Source organism: Passer domesticus, chromosome 7 (assembly GCF_036417665.1).
Source record: "Passer domesticus isolate bPasDom1 chromosome 7, bPasDom1.hap1, whole genome shotgun sequence".
NCBI classification, from domain to species: Eukaryota; Metazoa; Chordata; class Aves; order Passeriformes; family Passeridae; genus Passer; species Passer domesticus.
In genome coordinates this window covers 49,569,327-49,590,012 of record NC_087480.1, presented here as the reverse complement: position 1 = coordinate 49,590,012, position 20,686 = coordinate 49,569,327, and the positions used below count along the sequence as shown (strand labels likewise).

The 20,686-nt window shown below is 39.3% G+C and overlaps 1 protein-coding gene and 1 long non-coding RNA gene across 26 annotated transcripts in view; one reads left to right on the top strand and one right to left on the bottom strand.

The window, feature by feature from the left end:
• Positions 1 to 1,530: 1,530 nt before the first annotated feature.
• On the bottom strand, positions 1,531 to 20,640 carry LOC135305161 (uncharacterized). 2 transcript variants are annotated; one of them, XR_010366439.1, is made up of 4 exons: positions 20,355 to 20,640; positions 19,840 to 19,907; positions 4,123 to 4,254; positions 1,531 to 1,690 (listed from the first exon to the last, which is right to left on the bottom strand). It is a non-coding gene; the product is annotated as an uncharacterized LOC135305161 (long non-coding RNA). The 2 variants fall into 2 exon arrangements; XR_010366438.1 differs by lacking the exon at positions 1,531 to 1,690 and having other exon boundaries at positions 3,526 to 4,254.
• ADGRL2 (adhesion G protein-coupled receptor L2) overlaps positions 17,604 to 20,686 on the top strand; it is a 161,188-nt gene continuing 158,105 nt past the window's right edge. For 10 of the 24 annotated variants that reach the window (XM_064428516.1, XM_064428514.1, XM_064428498.1 and 7 more), the window contains exon 1: positions 18,563 to 19,401. The gene's annotated coding sequence lies outside the window, so the exon portion shown is untranslated. Of the gene's footprint in view, positions 17,714 to 17,796; positions 17,944 to 18,559; positions 19,402 to 20,686 lie in introns of those variants that run through there. The other 14 variants (XM_064428508.1, XM_064428506.1, XM_064428507.1 and 11 more) reach the window with 6 other exon arrangements.

Sequence of the window (20,686 nt, the reverse complement as noted above, 5' to 3'; positions counted from 1 at the left end):
TATGTTCATGTTTTCTCCCACTCCATAGCAGAGTGAAGGCAAGCCTGTAGCTTTATTTTTAAAAATACAGTCATAAGTTGGATGCCAAGATCCTATGTCTGTATTTTGTGAACACTATGCAGATAAATTCCAACTGGCATGCAGTTCTAAATACAGATATGCACAATAACTTGTGTTTTTTTCTCATCCAGTACCTGCTAAGTACATATAATACATATTTGGAATTGCATTAAACTATTGATCTATGGTTTGAACATGTATTTTCATTTTTTGTTTTGATGCTGATGCACTGTTTGGCAGTTAGGATCCCTGCAGATTAGAATATAATAACTAATAACACTTTCTTTGCTTTCTAGGGTTTTTATGGCAGAATGATGAATTCCATCTTTTCCAGAATGGTAAGCAAAAAGCTTTTTCTGTTTCTGATAACACAGAACAGAAGGTAAATTCTTGTACGAAAGGGTTGCCAAATTGCTTGAAAAATAACTGTACTATACAATTTCATAATTATATGGCTTATACAGATGAAAATATTTGAATATTCAAATCCTGTAAGCTACCTAGAAAAGATTTGCAGAACATTATGCCAATTACTCAAAAGAAAATATGGGAGGATTTAACATCCTTGTTAGAAATGTTGATGACCACAGAATGCCCAACTGTTCATTCTTAAGAACAACTATTTGTAATGTTAAATATAGCTATCTCTCTTCTTTAGGCTGAAAAGGGGTGGCTTTCATAGCGTGTTGCTATTTGAACTGTGTAAAATTGATCTTTATTTATGTTTCACTAGAGCTTTGCTGTATGTGTGAATTTAAAAATGTGTAGCTTACAAACACAGACATCACTTCTGCATGCTATCATGTTGTTTTAAAAAGATGGTTTCATTTTTCCTTTTTTTTATGGCTGAAAAAGGCAGTAGTTATTTTGCCCCTTGATCATAACATCTTTACAATCAAAAAAAAAAAAATCCATTATACTGTATGTGTAAAGGTCATCCTAAAATAACACTTCTGAACAAACTAGTGAATCCTATGAGTACCTTGCTAAGGAGAAATGTTTTCCAGGAGGTCTTGGGCATTCACTTTACAAAAAATATCCTTTCCCACTACATAAAAATGTAGTATGAAATCAACATAAAACCATCATGAAGTGAAACTACTGTGGAAGCTAAAGTGGAAAGAAATGTTATTTGAAAAATATCTCACTGGAGCACAAGTTCTGACTTAAAAAGTGCTTCTTAGTGTTACACTTGAAAGATCTTCCATCTTATCCCTAAAAGAACTCAAAACTCCATAAAAGAAAGTAGATTATTCACAAAATCTAATGCATCAGAGCTTAAAACAATGATTCAAAATATGTGGGACTGATTTTTTGTTATATCTGAGAGCAGCAGTATCCAAATGTGTTCAAGAAAACCAATAGCAAAACACAAGTCTTATGATGACCTTTAAGAATTGTGTCTGATCAATGTGGAGGGTTAGTTGTTCTTTGAAACTTTTTTCTAGGAAAGTAGAACCTGCAGGTGAAGCTATTTAGATGCTTGGTTTTGATCTGTACCTCTACCCCTCTGATAATAGCAATGAGGTGTGCTTTGGCAAGGTCTATAATGCACTTTTACCTGCCTGCTCAGAGGGAAAGAATGGGGTATTTCAGAACTATCATGCCTGCAGATCCTTCAGGGGCATATCTGTGATTAAAGAAAAGGAAAAGTCATGTTAAATTAGGGGTGGGGGGACGTGAAAAAGAAGAATAAAAGAACAGTCCAAACAGGCATGAGAACTACATTTAACCTCTTTCATCCACAAACATAAAAATGTTCAAGAAGAACTCAAGAGTCATTTTTAATCTAAGAGATTAACTATGTGACAGTTAAGTATGTTTGGGATTAAACCATCAAAGGGCCTGCCTCTTTTGTGTATATTTGCCTGTTAGCAGTGGGCCCTTGGCACAAGGATTGTACGTAGGTTGCAGCCACAGACAGACACTTGTACTGCATACACCCTTCTCTGCAATGTTCATTAGACAAAAATATTGTCAGAGGTAAGTGTTTACCAGCAGCTTTAGTTCTCCTTAAAACCATTTTAGCCTGAGGCTGATTTTGTGAAGAAGGCTTGGGGGAAGGGAATAAGAGAGACACAGCATTTCATTTTTTCATGAAAATAAATGTATTCAGCCTGTATCCTGATCTAATTTTTAACTCTAAATTTGCATGTTAACTGAAATTATTATTATTTTTATTTTGAGGCCAAATGTATGATTTACACTAAAAGTGAAGCAGATAGGACAAAAGATTAGACTTTAAGGGTTACTTCACCAGAGACAGTAATATATTAATTTGGGTAGAATTAACTTTTATACATATTAACATGTACCTCAGTGAATTCTCTCTCCCTGCTCAGGAGTCCTGGGTTACTCTGTTGATTATGGATTTCCTTTATGTAAATATTATTTCAAATATATATATATTTTCAAGTTGGGTATCTTTTGTTTAAGAAATGGGAAACTGAGCTTCGTCACATTATTTCCTTTCAGCATGACAAGGCTTTCTCTAATCTCGAAACCAAGATAAATATCACAGGATAAAATAAATTGTTGAATATATAATTAATATCACTTTAAGAAAATACTCTTACCTTCTCATTTTTAACTCTACCTCTGCTTAATGTATAAAGATTAAATGCACATTACTATGAGCAGTCATAACATCTAGATTTTAATCTAAAAATAGACTTTTTTCTATATATGTTAATAAATGATCTGTTACCTCAAATTATTCCTAAATATGTGCCATTTTGTGGTAGCATTTCATCAAATATATAAACATTTTCTCATAAATTTTTAATTCCACAAGTTTAATATATGGAAAGTCATGTCAGATTAACTGAGAACATAAAAGACCCACTAAAATACACGGAAGACAGCTGCAGCTAAAAACTGAAGGAGACAAAAAAATAGTTCTCACTTTCTTCTCAATTAAAACTCGGCAATTATTCTTTGAGATTATAGATCTCTATTGGGATTCTGGTTATACAGAACTTTTTGGTTCATTTCACAGGAATAATATTCATCTTAATTAGCAAAAACAATTGACGGGCTTTTCTCTTTTTTCAAGAGGGAGTTCACTTGGTGTACTGATTATGAGTAGTAGATTATCCTGATAAATTAAAAGTTCTTGTCTTTCTGAACAGCAGCTGAATATGTTAGCTGTCTTCAGCCTTGTAGCTTCTTTGTTAGACATCACCTTGTTGAGACTGAATGACTTACTTGGTAAGTGGTTGACCTGATTTTTTGTCTGGCACCCTAACATTGCTGGGCATTATGCCAAGATGGATTCCGTAGCTATTTATGACTACATTCAAGGTTCTACTATGCAAATCACAACTATTAGCCAAAAAAGCAGAGCAGATTTGATTCTAAATATTTCCATAGCTCACAAGGTCAAAGCTTTTGTTTTCACAATTTTAAAATGTAGTTGTGTAAGTAATGATCAGTAATGTTTAAAGAGATTGTCACCTTTAACATTTTATTTAGACTGATTTAGACAGTACATAAACATTTTTCCTCATGTGCTACAAAATACTTGTATGAAGCACAGGAAGAAGAGACATGAGCTGAAGTGAAAAAAACATGTCTCATTTTATCTGTCTGTGACCAGCTCAGCTACACCACACAGAATTACAGTAAAGGAAAGTAAAAGGAAGATGAACTGTGGCAAAACATCTTTGAAGAGTGCAGCCTTCCTCCGAGGTCGCCCTGATGCAGCAGCCTGAGGGAATGGCACAAAAGGGCAAGGGCCAAGAGCCTGCCCCGCCCACAGTGTGGGCACACCCACACTGCCTGCACCTCCTTGCTGGGCCTGAATCCCACACAAGTCCCTAGGCAGGGTATAGTCCCAATTATTTTTGCCAGACCTAAATTCATCCATCATCTCTCTGGTGGATTGTACTTGCAGGCAGGTACAGGGCACAGTGGCCCCATAGATCTGCTCTTGCATCACACACTGAAATGGTGGTGGTGGAGATTTCTGTGGGGTTTGGTCCTTCCCCCTTTCTCATGACATTCAACACCACCAAGACTGAAAAGTAAAAGTTTTGTAATTTCAGAAGGAGGTAGTGCTACCAAAGTTCTTTGGGATAGGTTTGCCATTTGGAGAGCCCCTTCCTCTCTGTGCTGTCCAGTGTCCATCCTGATTTGAATCTTTTGGTAGTCATTGCTATCATCCTGCAGAGAATCTGTTGTTTTGTCTCAGTTCTACAAAGCAATAGGGAAAACATATTTACAAAACTAGCACTAGTATATGTTATGTAGTAAGAAGTGTGTCTACAGAAAATTGAAATGTGATTTAAACACATATAAAAATGATTACTCGTAAGCAGAAATTGAAAAGAGGTTACGTGCACAAGTTGTTACAAGATGTTTTTTAAAAAGACATATATCTCTACCATATCCTAATTTCCTGACAAACGTAACAAAAACATTAATAAACCTTACACATGTATCAATAAACTTACCTATTAAAAATACTCAATTACAAAATAATAATTCCATTCATCCAACCTGAAGATTCTTCAGCAATATAATACAAACAGGCAATAGGTAATAAATAATATAGAATATAGAGGCATGGGCATAATGATAATATAGACTATATATAGTAGTCAATATAGTAAATTGAGATATTTCCTCTTAAAGAAAAGGGAAGCAGATTTAAAACCAAGCAGAATCTGTTTTCTAGTAGGGGTTTGGGCATACATTGGATTAGGTCGTCAGGCAGAACCTGAGGTGGGAGCATATGTGCCTTCATCAGACAAGCATCCTTCACATAACACCAAGGGTGGATAAAGGCTGCTTAATTTATTGATTGTAATATAAAATAATTAGCAAGGCCGAACCACTGGTTCAGAGTATTTCTTTGATTAAAATAAAGGGTTAACAGAAAACCTAAACCAGTTAATTGTTTTAACAGTTTGCCTTATCAGTCAGCAGTTTTCATTATAGTTGTAAAACAAAAGCATTTTTAAATATTCTATTGAAAAAGAATCTGAGTGTGAGTTACCAGTGGCTGAGCATAGTTTTCATTTGTGCAATGCTTTTTATTCATCACCTGGGTCCTGTGGGTTGTGGTGAGATAATGTTTTCCAGCAGAAGGGAAAGAATTACTGGAGAAATGTGAATGAGTGCACAATCAGGCCAATTAAGATAAAGTAATTGGTCAAAGTCTGATTTCTTTGTTTTACTTACCGTCCACTCAGAGCAGGACTCATTGATCTTAGTGGGGTTACTTCCTTTACAAACTGCAGGACTGAGTGTGTAGAGCTTCCCTGAATCATCTGTAACAGTATAACCCCATAATTCCAACAAGGTGTGAAAGAGGCTTCCGACAAAGTAGGGAAGATATTTTAAAGTGGGACAAAAAAAATGTAGGTTGAATTGGGAATATGGAGATTTTCCATGAATTCATAGGATTTGTACAAAGAAGTAGAATTTGATCCTTATTAATACAATACAAAGCCTTGGAATTTATTCATTGTTAAACTTCCATGCTTTAGCCAATTCTTTTTTAAAGAGTCCCTTTTCCAATGGGAATCACAGAGCCCTGTGTTAAGGTAAACATTAGCAACTCTGTCCACAGGCAAACCTAAATAATACTCAAGAAACTAAATCCAAGACATTAGTGATAAAAATACTTAGCATGTATTTGTTTCCTGGGAGCCTACATGGAAATTGAATTCCGCTGAGCTGCACTCACACAGAACAGAATTCAATTAAAAAAAAATCCACCTGAATTCCATGCTGTGAAAAGCCCTTGCAAATTTATTTTAGGGACTTCGGGTGTGGAGCCTGGACACAGTTTTATTTTATTTTTAATGGAATCAGCCTTAATGTCTAAGGTTATTCTTTACTTGCCTCTGCTGAACAGTTTTCACATATAAGCCAACGGAGGACAACTCGTTATTAAAGAAGTCAGCAGGTGTCCTGTGCTCTGAAACATATTAAATAAAGAACTCAACGGGATCATGTTGACTGTGAGCTCCACAAAGAAATTAAATAATGAAGACAGCAGCTCTTCAGCAAAGCCAGGTTTTCATAAGTAAAAAAGTCTTGTCACAAGGTGGAAAGTTCCCCTACATGTTTTCACTGGAATTTCTATTCTGGAATTTTCTGAAAATGGGCAGTCTATAGATTTGAGACACTAAAACTTTCTGACCAGAACCTTGTGCAACAGACAGAGAGTTCGGAGTGGCAGGAACTGAATAGTCCAAATCTGCTCTTCTCTTCGTATTTCTATTGTTCAACAAAAAAGCCTTATTGTTCAACAAAAAAGCTTTGCAAAATGGCCTTGTTATAATTGTCAAGTTTGTTGAAGTGTCTTACTTGTGTCAATATTAATATGAAACACTCCTGCAAAATACAAAAAAAAAAAAATAGGAAAGGGTCCATTGTATTTTTAGTTATTATTTTTTCAATGTATGAAGTCTTCCAGCCACAGAAACATTTAAAATACAGTCCCCTTTTCAATTTAAATGTATTTTTGGATAAGATAACTTTAAACCTTATTAGAAAGGTTAAGAACTAATATAAACACAATTTTAAACTTCCTACTTATTCTGAGTTGTTGAGTAATTGCACCAGACAACTGTTTTTAGAGTGGTCTTTAATATAAGGAATTACAAAATTTATTGGGTGTTAATGTATTAAAAATTCTGTCATGCTGTAATTGTTTGAAGAAAATTGACAATTAAGAAACCTAACTAAGTTTCTTTTTGAAGAAAAATTAAAGTTAATTTAATTCTCTTTGGAAAAATAAAAGTTGACTTCAATAGAAGTAGGTCTGGCCAACTCAGAGTTGATTGGAAAATAAATTATCCTAAATGCATCCAGACTCACCGAGCATCTTTAAGAAACAGAGTGTTCATAATGAACCAAAGTCTTCTGACAGCTTAATACGACTTTAAAATAACTAATATGAAAAAAATATTGCAAAACCTTTGTTGACCAGGTGTTTTCCCTTTTTATCAATACAATATATTCCTATAATGGCCATCCGATGCTCTGTCATTAAAATGTGAGTTTTCCTTTCAGGTGCTTTGTCTCAGACATATGGAATTCTCATCTGCAGTTTTTACCTCCAGCCTCCCAAGTTAATCACTCAGGGCTTCTTGAAGAACAGTTTGCTGCAAACACAGTTCCACAATCTGGGCCTCAGTGAGTTAGTATGAATTTATCAAAACAATTAAAAACTTCTCCAAAACTCCCCACTAATTTTAATACGAGATGACACATTTCCCACTATTTGTGATTTCTCACTTAATGTTTTTGTTGGTAAAAAGTATTTGTAGGACTGTGGATATGGTCTTGGTTCAGCAGAAGTTTGCTGACCTAGACCCGTGTGTTTGCAGAAGAGAGGCCTCAGCTTATGTTAATTTATGGGTGAAGAGTAGAAAGTTCTGATGGCCTGATGCCATTCATTCCTACCAATAATTTATTCCATATCCATACTCATTTTTTCAGGAAGGAAACAAACAATTCTCCAATACTAATTCTTCCCTAGACACAAAGGCGAATTAATTAAAGTGTTTGCCAATCTCTTGTTGTCAGTCTGATGCCTCGTGTGTGGGTAATTGTGTGTTTAACAGAAAAATTTCCCAGCAAGTTCAGAGGAAATCACATTTGTCCAGTTATATGCATTTCAGCCTCAATGTGTGATGAAAAATATTTTCCCTACCATTTTTTCATTCCATTTTCCATAGCCAGATCCCCCAGAAAAAAAAATCCATAGTGATCCTTATGCTTCCTTAAATGATCTGTGCATGTGAGTCTGCCTGGGTCAGGAATTCTGCCAGAGCTCCATCACAGCAAGCCAGGGCCCAGTGCAGGATCCCTGTAAGGGACCATGTGCTGGAGGGCCCGGGGCACTGCTGGACCCCAAAGCTGAGGCTGGAGCAGCAGCCAGGCTGGGCACTGGGCTTGCAGTGCCTAATGCTGCAGTCCCACGTCTGACACCCTGTAGGAGTGTGGGAGCTCAGCCTTGGAGATCCCTTGAGTGAAGCCCAGATGGCGATCCCTAAGTGTGTTGGAAGAGTGAGTGACCAAATAAATTGAATTCATTCAATCACTTTCAAGACATGTCATCCTTGTGTAGCATTTTGATCCCGTGCTTGAGTAAATGTATGATTAAATTTTTATTAAAAGGTAATGCTCCTGTTTTAATGACAGTTAATTATATATAATTAAAATGAAAGAATTAATAATATTAAACATTTCATCAGAGGTAAAGATAAATATAAACACATATATTGTAGTATGATTTAATATGAGTGTATAATATTGAGCCTATATTATCTTCAATGCAGTATGTAAAATAGAATATGAATAAAATAATACATGAAATAATATTATATTCCAGGTACTATGTAAAATAAATGTCTGGTTTATTACTTCTGCCTTCATAAAATCCATTTGATTTTTGGAGTGCAATATACAAAGAATAGTTGAAGTAGTTTTAAAAATTCTTATAAAAAGTCCCTATTAAATAGATGTATACACTTCCTTGCTATGTCACCTTTTCCTGGGAAAAGTTAATTACAATGGTAAATGACCTACATTTTTGGCCACAGAGTCATGGATTACAATTTGGAAATACCTCATTTGTAGCTAACATTGAATCCATACAACTTTAGTGGCCTAGCTTCTGATTTTCAGAATCTTTGAAACAGACCTTAAATATTCATACACAGAATGTTCTTTCTGCATTGATAATATCTGACAGATCTAATCTCTTTTTGACTCTTTTTAAAAACTTCAGTGTTTAGTGTCACAACAACACAACTTGATCTCTACCCATAGATACACCTTGTTTTAAACAATAATATTAATTCCAGTTGTGATTTCTGCCATTAGTTACAGTGAATCTCTATCTCCAGATGTAAAATGCTGTTAATACACAGAAACTCTGTTCTGTAAAATGCTGTGCCTTAACATAGTGTCATAAGCTGAGAAATGTGTTAGCTTTTTAAATAATTCCTTTAAACTACATAGTTTTAAATTACAGAGATGTTTTGAATTCTGCAAACTATAAGGAACTAGCATTTTTCTAACAAGATCTTAAGGCCCTCAAGAATTTTAAGGATTTTTTATAAACCTCAGTATGCATTTTTTTAGCAAGATTTTGGCATTGTTTCACTGTAACTCCAGTACAACTCAATCGGTTTATTTTATAATTAAAAGCAAGGAAATAGTAACAAAAATATATAATATATAGTACTCCTGTTTATAATAGAAACATCCATAAAGAAAGAAACATGTTCTAACTCTTCTCATTACCCCAAAGGGAATTGCATCTTTAATCACACAAAGCACAACAGCTTTCTAATTTTGTTTAAAGTGTTTCAGTACTTACAAAAACCAGATCAGGTTATTGTAAATCTAGAGCAAATTAGAATCATTGGCCTCTGCTCAGCTGTATTCAAGAATACTATGTAAATCATAAATTTAATGGCATACTGAGACACACATCTGTTTCTATTTTGTAGAAGTTAATAATCTAACTTCAGAGTATTTAAACATTACTTTCATTAACTGGAAAATTGTGAAAAATAGAGACTGCTGTAAGTCATGTGTTGCAGGATTATGCTCAGGGAAATATAAAAACTGCAAGTCTATACAGTAAAGCCTAAGTTTCTCAGAGACGTGCCATTGTCTGTTTCGTGACCTTGCAGCTCTTCTGTTTACCAGGGAAAACTTACACAAACAGAGCTGCGGTGCTGAGTAGAATCTGCACCTGCACATAGTAGATTCCAGTTTGTATTTTTAGTAGCAAATGCCTTTCACAACAAGATATGGTTGGTGCCTGAATTCCCTAAACTTACATAGATAATGACCTAACGGCTTTTTCTATAGTTAGCATTCTAAATCCAGGTAAATAACCTGCAGATCAATATACATATTGCAACTGATTTTATTTTTGACATTAGAACCGATAAAAATGCTGTGCTGAATAAATCAATTCCCAGTACATAGTTAATTTTCTAAAACTTACTTTTTGGTCTGTTGTGTACTGTGTCATATAAGTTGCTTCATAACAAAGTTCTTATAGAAAATTTTCTTAATTTATTCATATTTTACACTGTATCACAAATGAGGCATTATGCACAATTTATGTAATTTAAAAAGACCCAATTGTATGTGATTTGTTGGAGAGACACATCAGTATTTAAAACTTTTTTTTTTGTTGTTGTAAAGACAATAGTTTTATGTATAAAAGTTATGTCACAAATGTAATTTCTAACAGATTTGTTTCTCTTCAAATAATCTCTTTATTAGAAGACAGCCAATCTTTGGGAAGTCAGATGCCACTTATGTGCTGTTTCTCTTGTGCTAAAATTACCTGTGGTAGTAGATACTTTGCATTAGAGCTTAGGGTGCATAAAGCTGAATGGGATTTATGTAAATAACTGTATGAATATGTATCCCACCTTTTACCAGTGCTAATTTCAATGAACTGTATTTGAGAGGGAATTATATTAATATATACAACTGATAGGAAATTTGCACATTAATTTTACTGTCAACAAAAATTCTGATGAAAGCAAATTAAACTGACATAGCCTTGTAGAGAAGCAAAGGAAGAGAAAACCAAAAGGCAAAACATGATGCAATGCAAATCTGTGGTTCATTCTTCAGTAATATTCAGTGCTTGCATATGCAGAAAATTCTGCCATTCCTGTGTAAATGCATATGGGGTTATCACTTTGCTTTCCAAGAGTGTCATAAAAATTTAAGTGTCTTAATGATGTATTAAATGTAGTACTATGATTTACCAGATGTAATACAAAAAGATCATATTCTGGTGGTGAGTAGTCAGCAAACAGCAGCATTCGCTCACAGTGAGGTGAAGAATAGCATCTTAAATAATTATTGAATACATTTTATTATTTATAATTAGCAGTAGTACTAAGCAGCCAATCAATGTTCCTCAAAACAGGAGCATGGTAGTAATGTCATTCTTAGACTGCAGTGTTTTTAGGAAGGCGTAGCCATACCTTCAATCAGATTCAAGTCTATTTGTCAAAAACATTAAGGTCTGTCAAAAGTAAATGATCATTTAATTAAAGAAAAAAAAGGTGGAATATCTTTGATCCCTATACTTAGTGATATTAATTCGCTGTGCTGCAGGTGTTTGTAATATATAACAAATCATTACCCAAGCAGAGGCTTTTATAGGCGGTTTCAGTGAAGGCAAATGACTGTTCTTTACAGCTGCCAGAGTTACACCTGGCAAAGTAGCACAAGCACAACAAAATGTGAACTAGAAGATGTAAGCCTGGGAACAAATCTGGGTCTCCCTCTCCATGCTCTGCTCATGTCAGCTGAGATGGATTGCAAAGCAGTGCCGCTGTACAGAGTTGATGGGGAGGGGAGGGAGACTGAATTTGCTGCTGTGTCTAGGCTCTCTGACCAGTGATCCATGATGCATCTCTGGTATCTGCTCCGGAGGGAGCCAATCACATAACTTTCACCATTTCAATCAGTAACAAGAGGAAAAAATATAATCTCATAAAAAAATATAAGGTACCAAGTCCTTGTGTTAAACCACACAACAAAATCAAAGCAAGTATAACCAATCAACTGAAGTTAAAGCACTTCCAGACTGGCATGAGGAGCTGATGGGTAGAACATGTAAAACACAACTAACACTGCCTTGATTAAAGCTACCAATTGAAAATTCTGAATAAAAAATTAAACATTTGGTCTAACAGAATAATACATATTGAGACATGGGGAAAACAGCAAAAGGGAGCTGAAATATGCACATTTGGAAGCAAGTATGTCTCTCATGCCCCATCTTTTGGTAAGGGAAACTTGAAAGTTGCAATCACGAGGTGAGGAAGTCCCAGTGGGAGGTTCTTTTTTGTTCATGATTGATTGTGAGCACCCTGTCCTTTCCTGTTCATAACCTATTGCAGTATCTCTCAACTTGATTATTATGACTATGGACCAGGTTTTCATGTAGGCAATATATAGAATTTCTGCAACTTGACTCCTAAAGAGAAACATGGAAAGAATTTAAGCCATTAAGTTTAAAGACTACTCTGCTTAAATGCTGCCTACCTGGGGAAGATGTCTATGTTCAACAGGCACTTCCATGTTTTTTATATCACATTTTCCTGCAGCTGTAATATTCATCATGCCAAATACTGCCTCAGTCAAGATAAACCAGACTAAGGAGCTCTGCACTTCTATTATTGCTAAGGCTCTGTGTAAAACAAAGCTGAGCAGCTAAAGGTGACAGTCTAAGAGCATCTGACACCCATGAATGCAGTTAGTCTGCCACTAAACCCAGCAGCAGTCATCCCTTTCTTTTAAAGGTGTAGCTTTATTCTACAAGTATCATTTAGAGACTTATGCAGTGTATGAAACAGGGTCAGTTCTCTCCTCTGCTTGAAGGGTTTCAAATGCACATTTCTCACCAGCTAAACAATTCTCTAACCCACAAGCTGACTGGAGATGGAAATATTCTCCACTTCTCCTGTTGAGGTCTTGCACCAGGCAGAAAATTATTCATGATTCACTGTACTAGAAAGTGAGAACACCAGAGGGAACATGACTCTGTAGCTTAATGATTTGGGCAATCAACCAAAATGGGGAGACCTTAGTTCTGGTTGGTGGTCCAAGAATTTAGTGTATTTTTTCCGATTTTTTTAACTTCCAAGAACGTAAATTTAACTTTATCCCCAATGTAGGCATCTAAATCTTTATGGGTTTGTAAAGCTGTTCACATCTCCTCAAATGAGAGGTCTGTTCCATCAAGAATATGGATTTTAACAGTGCAGATTAAGTGAGGTGTTTGGGTAAGAAGAGAAAAGCCTTCATGGATTCATATTTGCCAATGCAATGCCAAGGCATTTTGCCTTTGAATTCTTTGTTTATCTTTTTTGCATTACCTTTCATTTTATGATACAGAAGCAACAGAAGAGTGGCCAGAAACCTAGGTAACATGATACTTAAAAGGACTGTGTAATAAATATAAGCTAGAGATTGGAGTCCAGATGCAATTGGAATTTGATTATTTTATATTGAGCAGGAGGGTTGTAAGAGGTGAGAGATTATGAGAATATGCTGAGACCACCACACATGCCAGTCTGACTCATGGGGTACTTCTCTTACTGCACATTGCAGAGATTGAGCAAAGTCATAGCAAATTGTACAATACAGTTGTGTAAGGGGGAGGAGGAGAAGGAGCTCCCTGCCTGTCAGGCAAATCTATATTTATTTTAAATAGAAAAATCTATGTAATTTCTTAGTATTCTCTTGGGCTTCTGTCCTTGAAAAAACTAAAACAAAACACTTTTTTGCTGCCCAAATGCAGAACGTGTGCCTATACAGATATAGCAGTTGGAGAAAAGGGAACCTAGAATGTGCAAACCTATTTGGAGAATTGGGATCTCATGACATATCTCTTTCCCCAAAAGATCAGCACTGCAGTTCCTTTCTTGGCTCATCATTTAAACTTCAGTGCTGAGCTTTTCATATGAAAAGAGGGAATTGTACTAATTTCTTTTTTAAGTGTCCTGCTATGTTACTCCTAACAGCTCAGTCTTGAAAACTCTTTGGCCTTTGTAAATGCCTGCAGCATTAAACTGTAAACTTTTCTGTACCAACATACATCCAAAATACCTGAATTCCAAAAGAATTTATTTCTTCAGTAACACTGAGCTCCACTGCTCCCCCAAATTTACTTCATAGAGTAGAGAGGTAACTGAAAAATACAGCATTAAAAACTGCATCTAAATTCACTGGCAAAAATAATATTGATCTCTTCTAATTTATTAATGTGAGACAAAAATTCTGTTTCAGAATAGGAGTTAATATGGCATACACATGCTTTTGTTTCATAGCTGCATTTTCTCTAAACAAGGTTGTTTCTAATATTACTTAATTAAACAAAATTAAATTAATTTCTAAGAAACAAGAGAAAACAGCTTTGTTGAATAAAATGATCTTCATTTTCTTGAAGCTATTTAAATTAAAAACATGCGTCTCTATAGTTGGAAAAAAACCATCCATGGTTAAAATGTTTGAAGCCCATCAATCTCTTTAACCACACAGCTAATGTGTTCCTTCTGTTTTCTTTGAATGAAATCACCATGAGTGGTTAGATGTTGATTTAACATAAAGCAAGTGGAAATGGGTGTTTCCTTAGTCATATGTAGAATGTATTTTTAAAAACAATTAGCAAGTGTTATGAATAAGTCAATGATTTTGTCATTTCTTAAATAATCATATAGATTATGAGTCATTAAAATTGATTACTGAAGTAAACTATGCAAAATGCAAATTCATATTACATTTGCTTGTTAGAAACAGCTGCAGAATTCTCTTATTTTATTGATGGGTTTCATTTTTTTTTTCCCCGAAGTGACAGTAAAATCAATTACTTAGTTTAAAAGGCCGGTAATTGTCAAGATATATTTCCAAACTTTTAAGGCAATACATTGGATATTTCCTATTATGGGTTGTATCATTCACAGTTTGTTCATATAAATTTGCCTGCAAAATTAATTGGGGATTTTCCTTAATAAAATAAGCAAAATTTTCTCTTTTTTGTTTTATGTTGAAATGCTAAAATCACTTGGTGGTTTGTTACTTTTCCTTGGGAAAAAAATGATCACATCATAGCAATTAAACTGGGTCTTTATATCAGTGCACCAATTTTAGCTGATAATAATGCATAACTATATTTACTACCTCTTCTGTCAGTCTTTGCCAACATTACATCTAATTACAGGTTCATTGATACGTTATTCACAGGAGTACAGACAGATAAGAGGAAATGTCAGTCGCTAGTATTTAAAGTTCAGTCATAAAACTGCAGTAATAAAAAATAGGCTGCATAAAATCTGTATAAACCATTACTCATGAGGGAACTGACACTTAGGGCAATACAAAATATTATTTATCAAGGTACTGAAGCATTTTAAACTAACCTTTTTAAGAATAGGCAGATATAAAATGCAATTCTATGACCAAAAAAAAATAAAAATAAAAAGCTAGAGCAACCTGTAAGATCATATTACAGACAATGATTTAGCCAATTTTTGCCACAAGTTAAATCATCTTTCTCAGATGCATCTCTTTCAAGTACACAGCTGACATTTCAATCTTTTCCAGTTGTTACTGTCCTACACGTGGGCCCTGGAAATGCTAATTGATACACAATTGTTATGATTATTTTAGAAATTGCTATAGATTTGCTTTTTAGTTTTTCAAGGACATTATCCAGCAGGTTAATGAAAGTAACTGGAGAGCAATACACACAGAACATACACCTTAACATGAAATATTACAAATTTAACATTAGTTAAAGAGTGGGGATAAAATATCACAAAATATTTTGATAAGAATATAATAATTCTTCTCATGTTTTCAAACTAGATATTTTGCACTGTTGCAGCAAAGCAAGATTTTAAGGAAAATCTACTTGTTTCTACTTGCCTGTATGGAATAAGATTCATATTTATAGGGATATGTCAAAAAGTAAATAGTAGGAAGTCATAATGGTGGAAAATTGATTTGTTATAATTTATTCTTACATATTAATATTCAAATCTGGCAATAAATGTGGCTTAGTAAAAACTAAAGGATCAGATTTACGTATGCTGTGAGTACATGTGTGTACAATTTTTCTTTTAAAGAAACATATGCTGATTCATGTGAAGTAAAATTAATCATTTGAATAATAGTATTATACTTGCCAAAACAATATACACCTCTGCCAGGTATTCTTATATCTTAATGCTGTTTTAATGAGAATTAATGGAAACGTGTTTTAGAAACAAATGCAAAAAGGTCTCTGCATTTTTAGCAATTGTTTAAAACTCAGTTTTACAGCTTGCCATTGTAAAAGAGTTGTAAAACTCCATCTCTGCATGTAGAAAGAAATATGATTCCAGAAGTTTTTGATGAAAAGAGGGAAAATGAACTTCAGTCCTACATTTGAATCCACATAGGTGAATTCACTTTGACTTCTGCAAATATTAGCACAAAGCCTAGTTCTGCAGTTCTTTTCAATCTTTTTGTAGGCAGAAAAAAAATTAGAGAACCCAACAGAGTTTTTTTTTGTTGCAAACAGAAGAACTTCTCTCTCTCATGTCCTCTCAAAGGAAAACCATCAACCCTAGATAATTCTTGTATTATCGACAGTTTTCTGGCTAAATCCTGTTCTCATCAACTAAGCAAAAGTCTGTTAGCTCAGGGGTATCACTGCTTATCTGCAATTACATGAAAGAAAGAAAAAGAGAGAAAGAGAGAAAGAAAGAGAGAGAGAAAGAAAAGGAAAGAAAGAAGGACTCGTTAATGATAAAATTTAAAATTTTGGTAAAATCATAGCAAGTCAATATGTATATCTTTATATTTCTATGACCCTCTTTTTAAGCATGTTTCTGTAACAGATGCGTTCAGTCCTTTCAATGAAAATCAGCTTCTAATAAAATATATTAAAATGCCTGTATAATTTAATTTGACTGGAAATGCATAAGGTGTTATTGAGGGTTTATACAGGTGTTTATAAGGATAACAAGAAAGGGCAATTGGCTATATTAGGAATACACAAAGAACTTAATAGCGACTCTGCCCTTTTGCTATATGTTGCTCTCACAGAAACCCATACTTTTAACTATATATAGTAGGTACAAAACTGTTACATAGACAGATGATCTGTCCTTCCATTCTGTTTGAGGCATTCTGCAGATTTAACCCAGTTGAAACTGGTCTTAGGAATGTGCACTGCTCACTGTGGCAGAACTCTCCTTTGGTACTAAAAGCTTGAGATTGTTCTTCCAGTCCCCTGGACAAACACTCTGAACTGAGGAAGGCCAGCATGGCTATGGCATGTCCATAGTTCAGTGACTTCTAGATATTCACCCCCAAGACTGTTGCTATCACTGTTGAAAGTCTAATGTGGTTTTGCTAGCATTGTTGAAAGTCTAATGTGGTTTTGAAGAGCCCTGGACCAGCTCTATGGTTCTCAGTGCTCCATATTGCAAGGTCTTCAAGATCCAGTCTCCTTTTATCATGTCCTGTTTTTATTAATACATGCTACAGTTTCTAAAGACTAATTGCAGAGGTATGCAGAGACATCAAAATGATTAGGTAAAAAAAAAAAAAAAATCATTACCATTAATAAAGGTAATGATCCTGATTGTAGGTGTTGTACTCTGGATTGTCGATGTGCTTCGGACCTAAAACAGTTGATCAAGCCCCAAGTGGTCCGGCCTAGTGCATGCGATTTCGTGAGCAGAGGCAGTTGAGAGGATTTCATTTCAGTGCTGCAGCGAGGGAGGGGGTGGCTAAAATCCCCAAACAAAGGGAGGGGGCAGTTATCAGGTCAAGTCTGAGCTGCTTTGACCGCGGCTGTCAAAGCTCCCTCTGGTCACCGCAGCCCCGGGCGGGCGCGGAGCGTGGGACGCACGCACGGCCCTCGCCCCCCGCTGGCACCGGCCCTCGCTAATGCCCAGCTGCTTCTCCCTGACCTTGAGAGCGGGGAATTGCCCATGTTGCACATCCTGAAAGGTCAGAGCGGATTCTCAGTGTTTTGCGTCCATGCAGACGAGAAACACAAACCCTACAATACCAGACCTTGTTTCTAAGAGCAGATTTTTGGGAGAACGCAACAACGCTACTAGACTGCGTTTTGTATCCGAGCACACCAGTGAGTCAACTGAGTATCCTTTAAATCGTTTCCAAGTGCTGTTTACCCTGCCCTGACATGTTTTCCCTAAAGCATCGCTGTGCCTCGGCGCGCCGTCCCTGCCGGGCAGAAGCCGGGCCATGTCAGTGCGAAGGAAAAAAGGAAGGACCAGCGGAGCCGTGAAGGCGCTGGGGTGCCGGGACCCCCCGTCTTCCCGCCCTGCCTGCCCTCTCTCGCGGCTCGCCCAGCCGGTGAACGATTTTTGGCTGATGCCGGGGAAGGGGAGGCGGGGGACGGGCGCTGCGGCGCGGAGAGCCGGCCCGGCGCGGCGAGCCCAGCCGGCCGGGCAGCTCCGCTCGGGCCCTCGCACCCGGCGGGGTGCGCGGCATCGCTGCGCGGTCGGGCACGGGCACCAAGGTGCGGCGGGGACGCCTCCGGCCGGCCGGCCTGCGCGCCTGCAGCCGCCGGGGAGGCAGAGGGAGGGGGTGGCGGCAGGCCCGAGGCCTCAGGCCCGGCCAGCGCCGGGGCCCGAGGCGCCGGGCAGGGGCGCCCAGCGGCTCCGCGGCGGCGGGCGAGCGGCTCCGCGGCGGTGCGCGCCCCTCGGCATCCGCGGCGGTGGCGCGGGCAGCGGCAGCGCGCAGCCGGTCTGCGCGGCCTCCGGTGCCGAGCGGCCGCTATTTAGCCTTCAGCCCCCCCATCCCCCCCCCAAATGAATGAAGGGCGGGGGGGGGACTGAAAAAAGACAGGAAGGGGGAGATTTTTGTCCTTCGCCGATGCCGCTCTACGTGATAATATGTTTATATGATTAGCTGAGCCCAGGGGTGGGAGCGCAGGGAGAAGGGGTGGAGATTGGAGGGAGGGGGAGGAGGCTGGAGGTGACTCCAGTTCAGAGAGTCCGTGTCAGGACTTGGCGCTCCCCAGCCGCAGACGGAGCGGTGCACGAGCACGGAGAGGCTGCCATACATTCATTGGGATTTTTTTTTTTTTTTTTTTTTGGTGTGTATGTATTGCGTTTTTCCCATTATCGCGCGCGTTACTTGCTCAGCGCCCGATCTCCAGTCGCTGGCGGGGCAGCAGCACAGAGAGGAAGAGGAGAAAATCTGAGGAGGGGCCGGCCCCGCACTCCGCCAGAGGCCAGAATGTCATCCCGGGAGATGTGAATCCGGTCGGTGCGAGCGACAGAGACACGGAGGAGGGGGTCCATTGTAACATTCGAGTTGTTCCCCGCTGCCCCAGCTGCTGGCATCGCCTCCTGATCGCTTCACAGAAGGGACTCCCGAGGCTGGGCACACACACTGCACTGCGCCCGTCCTCCTCTCCATTTCGCCTTTTTTTTTTTTAATTTTTTTTTACTGAATTTATTTCTTGTGCGTGCGTGCGGGAGCCTGGCTGCATCGCGCTTTTGCCGCGGAGCGGAGTGTGGGGAACTGCAGGAAAATGTTGACTTAGACCGAGAAGACCCTCCCGGCCGGCTGCGTGGAGAAGAAGCCGCCCCTGCTCTGCGCTGCCCCAGCCCTCCGAGCCGCAGCGCCGGCTGCCGCCCGCTCCCGCCCCAGCCCACCGCCCGCCCGCCCGCTCCCGCGCCGCCGCCGGGGCCCCGGGACTAACTCCGCCGCGATCTCCCGCAGCCCCGCGCTCGGCGGGCTGACCCGGACCGCGGGTCCCGCCGGGGACACAGACCCCGGCCCGCCTTCGGCTCGCAGACATAGGTAAGCGGAGCCCCGCGCTGCAGCCTCGCCGCGCGTTCCTGCCGGCGCCTGCTCCCTGACTCCTGGATGTTCCCCTGCCGAGCCGCCGGCAGAGATGCACTTCTTACTTTAGGGTCTGCCTCGCCTGCCGCTGCCGCGGGGCCGCCGCCGGCGCAGCGATGTGCCTACCCTCGGTGAGCCGGCGGCTCCGGGCGCGGGCGGCGCGGCGGCGCCGCTGCTCCGCACGGCCGCGCTCCGCCCGCGCGGAACGGCCGCGCTCCGCCGCCGCCCCCCCGCGCCCTGCGGAGGGACCTGCGGCAGCCGCGGCCGCCCCGCCCGCCGCCGCTGGCCGCCCCGCCGCGGGGGCTGCGGGCCGGGGTCCGCCCGCCGAGCAGGCCCGCTGCTCCGCGGCGCGCCCCGCGCAGCGCGCAAAGTTGCACCCGTTCGCTAAATAATTACCTGTTGCGGGTTTATTTGTGTAACTCTGCCGAGCGCCCTGCTCCCAGCCCGTGCGGGGTGGGGGGTGCCTGTGGGAGGAGGAATAAATTACCCTTTGTCGGCTGTGGGGTGAGAACAACTTTTTTTTCTTTTTTTAAATTTTTTTTCCTTTTTATTTCTATTTATTTTCACATGTAGAAATCTGGGGCCATCTGGAGACAGAAAACAGTGTGTCATGAGGCACCGTTGCTGTGTCTGGCTCTAAAAATAACATCTTGTTGTTAGTCTGCGCCGGCCCTGCTGGGATTTGAGCGCGGTTTGTCAGAAAGTAAAGAGCTCTGCTGGTGCTCAGGTGTGTTTTCTTTGCCCAGAAATGCCCCTGTGCGCGACGGAAGGAATCCTGCGGAACAAATGTTCTGCTGTTTGGCTTCCTCAGACGCCCCGGCTCCCTCCTTTTGTTGCTTGCCACGAAAAGAGGTGCCATTTCGCATCATTCTGCAGAAATTGTTTGAATTAATGCAAGTGTGAATTCTTACCGTTTGAAGGAGGGTATTAGCATATCAAAGGTTTCTTAGCTCCGGCTCAATTGCCAAACTTCAGCTTGTCTTCCATTTGCTTCCAAGAAGAGGCCCAAAGGGCAGTGGGAATTGTAAAGGGGTAAAATGGGGAGGTGGATTTGGGTTATGTTCCTGAACTTTTGCTGTTTTGCAATTATGCGAGTGAAAAACAAGGTCCCTCCGCTGCAGAGCCCTTGCAAGCGCTCGGACAATTACACTCTATTGATTAATGGTTTGTTCCGAGCAAAAAAAGTGACCTTTTATGACAGGCACTGTGGCGTGGTTTCTGATTCCTCCTCTCTGGGAGGGGG